Raw genomic sequence first — 4226 nt, 5'->3', positions numbered from 1 at the left:
TGGTTGAGGGATTGGCAGTATTGCAATAGCTCTTATGTACTTTAATGTGGTAATATTAATAAATATTTTTACATGTGTACAGTTTGTTTTGGTTACATCAATAGGATACACCTTGTTTTTAGGAAATAATGATAAATCTGCACATTGTTAAAATATTTTTGGTCATATCGCTTAGGTCTACTTCATTTTAAGGTCTTTGTAATTATCTACCAGGTTAATACCAGTAAAGATGATTAACTATTTAAATCACAAGAGGAAAATATAAAAGGTAGAGCTATTTTTTGTGGTTAGTGCTCTGCTGGTAGGCCTCATCTCCTTTTGACACAGCCTAGCATAAGATTTCTGTGCTGTAGCTTTGTCTGCCAGTTCATTCAGTCTGGATAGGAGGATTGTAGCAAACAGCTCAGGGTGTGCATTCACACTCTGAGGTCAGGAAAGTTGCGGTGTAGCCCCAAGTGCAAAAATATCCCCCAGACTTTCTTTCCATCTGATGCTAGTAGTGACCTCTTAGTAACTTCACCACAAAGAAAATAAATTTTTACTTAGGTCATTCGTCTGTTCTGCCTTTAAGGGCACCACTCTGAGCGTAACACTTTTGCTCTGACCTGAAGAAAACAAACAGTAATGTAAAATACCACGATGCTTTTTATGACACTCATTATTTTTACATGACTGTCAAGAATTAGTAAGTGGTTTACTCAATGTGTTTTCTTGTCAATTGTCATTCATTAGTAGCTTCATTTAAATTGGTATTCCGTAAACAGAACTGTTAAAATCCCATTTATACCTGTTTTCCTTTATGTCTGACAATGAGCTAGATCTGTAGGTCATTTTTAGCTCTTTGTCATCTAAAAAATGGGATTTGCAGGTATTTGTGTTTTCAAGAACAAGTATGAACTACAGGTTTAAATATGTACATCTTCAGGTATTGTAGTCTCAAAAAAGGACTAAAAAAATTCTGTGCTACTTTTAAGAAATAATTTTTAAATACAGCATATCATGTAAAGATGCTAAAAAGATATAATATAAATATATTGAAGATGTAAAGCATCTCACTAATAAACTGTTTATGTGACAGAGTGTGAAGCTCCACGTATATTTTGATGTGGACGTGAAAAATGAAACCAACACATTTAAAGTAACTAATATGACTATGATTTGCTTTTCCAGTTTGAGTGAACTACAGTAAATTTTATATAAAACAGACACAACTAAGGCATTTGGAAAATGGAAAAAAAAAAATAATAGGATTCTACAGTGACACTTTAATGCTTAAACATTAGTATAAACAGCATAACTAGCAGAATATATAAAATAGCTATTTTTATCAAATGCCATTTGAAAACAAATAGCTGGGAAAGAGCACGTTAAAAAAACAGCTGTTAGTTAGGAATTTAAACTCTATTTAACTGTAATCCACAGAATGACTGAAGGCCACCCATTCCTTATTTTCATTTGGTAATTAGAAATAAACAGACCACAAATGGAAAGGGTTGTTACATTAGGTTGAAGCACTGCACATCCATCCGTATGTTATCTCCATAATTTCCTAATCACGACAGCACTAAATTAGTTAGCATTAGTTTGAATTACTAATGGCTAGAGAGAAAGCATGTTATGCAGTATTGTCTTTGCAAAAATATGGACTTTGTTTTCATAAAAAAAAGCCTACAACATAACAAGTAATAAAAGCACATGGAGCTCCCTACAGCATGGGCAGCAAATTAATTTGAGAACTACCTTCTCAAATGAATGCTGCTTTTTTAAGGCAATAGAAATATAAATTAAGCAGCATTTTGACATTTTTATATATTTACCTTTCTATTGCACATCAGAAACAGAAAGCTCTGGTTGGCTTTCGAGCAATCTCCAACCATTCCAACAAGTAAAGACATTCATAGAATTGTATCTGTACTTTGAGGAAGAATAACAAAAATGATGTGCTTTTTAATTGGGGCAATATATAGACTAAATTTGACTTTCTTCACTAAGCATACATTTATGCATTTTAGCAGAGCACAGAAACGATATCTTTTGGTCCTCCCAATAAGTGATATTCACTTTAATTCCCAAAGTTCACACACCCTTTATGACTTGCTGGAAAAAAAGTAAAGTAAGTGGTGATATGGGTTTGCCTTTAACTCTGCCTGTTATGAAGAAAAGCACTTGAAATGATCTTTATGAAAGTTCTCTCTCATTCAATGATTGCAGTCAAGTTCAGATGCTTTATCATACCTGTATTCTGTGGAACAAACCCTGATCTCAGTTAACAGTATTGACCCAGACGTCTAAATTACTCTTGATTTATGCTGTCTTAAGAAAAGAATTTTCATTTGCCAATGTATACATGCTGTATATATACAAATATACATCTCTCATCACTAAAATATTTTAGGTTTACTCTCATGTATGGTTGGGGACAGAAAAAAGAAATTTCTTTGCATATAAAGTCATGAAAAAAAAGTTGTACTTGTTTTTCTATTCTCAGAATTATCGAATGTAAAACCTACTTTCATTTCATCATATTACATCTACTATATGTTTGCTGTGTTTCCATATTGTCTACGAACTGATATATGTATTCCTATTTTCAAAGCTTTCCATTAAATCACATCTTTCCAACAAGGTAAAATATGTGCATGCAGAAATACTTGGCACACTACACTTTTTGAGATGTTCCTGCAGTTTGTACAAAATCTGCAGCAGTACTCTATAATTTGCAGAAACTGGGGTGTTTATGTTATGCGTGGTATTTTTCCCCTTTTGCAAAAGAAACATAAAGTAGGCTATCATCCTGAGCTCTAAATTGACAAGAAGATTACTGACCCCATATAAGCTGCAAAGTTAACGTTTACCATGGATACATTGTGGACATTTACTAACTTGCTATTCTACTATATTTTGCCTATTCTTTTCAACAATAGCTTTTTTATGCAATGTATTTATTAATAATAAAGGTCTTTTTAAAAGCAGAAAACTTATGTGTTACAAAAATAGCATTACTATTAGCTAATAACATGAAAATAACCTAATATGAATATAACAACATTTCTGGTAAGTTGACAGTTGATTGTTTTTAAACATTAGCTTTTGTGCTGCTAATTATGTAAATGTTATTCTATTACTGATTAATTAATAAAATTTTTTTACTTCTCTGTAACTGATAAATTACATGCATGTTTGGATTTTTCCTCTACATATTTTTAAAAGCATATAAAATGAATGAGTCATAAAATATACAAGCCATTGGAAAGATATAGTAGGTTGTATTGATTTTTTTCTCTGTTTTGATTCTTGAGAGAAAGGGGGGCTCTGAGGAGTGGCTGCCTTCTAAAAACTGAACAAATTCAAAAAGTGATGAATAATTTGAATTCTTGGATAGCCAGGAAAATAACATAGTCTGTGATATTTAGTTCAATGCTGTCTCCCCAGTTTGTATTTTGTTTCTAAATGCAGCAGAAAAACAGGGCAGAATGTGCATTTTTGTAGACAGAAATCCTGTGGTAAGCTGTGAAAAAAATTCATTGGCTGATAAGGGAAATAAATGGTTTGTTCAGTTGGATTGTATTAGATCATTAAATAATATGTGTCTTTCAAAGCCTCCTATGTATTATGCAGCTATCATACTTTAGATGCAAAAGTTACTATAAAAAGTAATACCAAATACTTTACAAATCTTGACAGTACATTTTAGTCCTGGAGTGTGTCCAGAGAAGAGCTACGAAGCTGGTGAAGGGCCTGGAACACAAGTCCTATGAGAAACAGCTGAGGGAACTGGGGGTGTTTAGTCTGGAGAAGAGGAGGCTCTGGGGAGACCATATTGCTCTCTACAACTGCCTGAAAGAAAGGTGTGGGGAGCTGGGGGTCAGCCTCTTCTACAGCCTCTTCACAGGTAACTAGCAATAGGACTAGAGGAAATGGCCTCAAGTTGTGCCAGGGGAGGGTTAGTTTGGAAATTAGGAGACATTTCTTCTCAGAAAGAGCCATCAGGCATTGGAACAGGTTGCCCAGGGAGGTGGTGGAGTCACTGTCCCTGGGGGTGTTCAAGGAAAGGTTGGACGTGGTGCTTAGGGACATGGCTTAGCGGGTGACATTGGTGGTAGCGTGATAGTTGGACCAGATGATCTTGGAGGTCTTCTCCAACCTTAATGATTCTATGATCCTATTATGCCATATGTGAACAGAAGAGATAGTTTTCCAAGGTGGAAGAAGCTTTTATCATCCTT

Source organism: Aythya fuligula, chromosome 2, assembly GCF_009819795.1.
Source record: "Aythya fuligula isolate bAytFul2 chromosome 2, bAytFul2.pri, whole genome shotgun sequence".
NCBI classification, from domain to species: Eukaryota; Metazoa; Chordata; class Aves; order Anseriformes; family Anatidae; genus Aythya; species Aythya fuligula.
Note: the sequence above shows the minus strand (reverse complement) of the source record.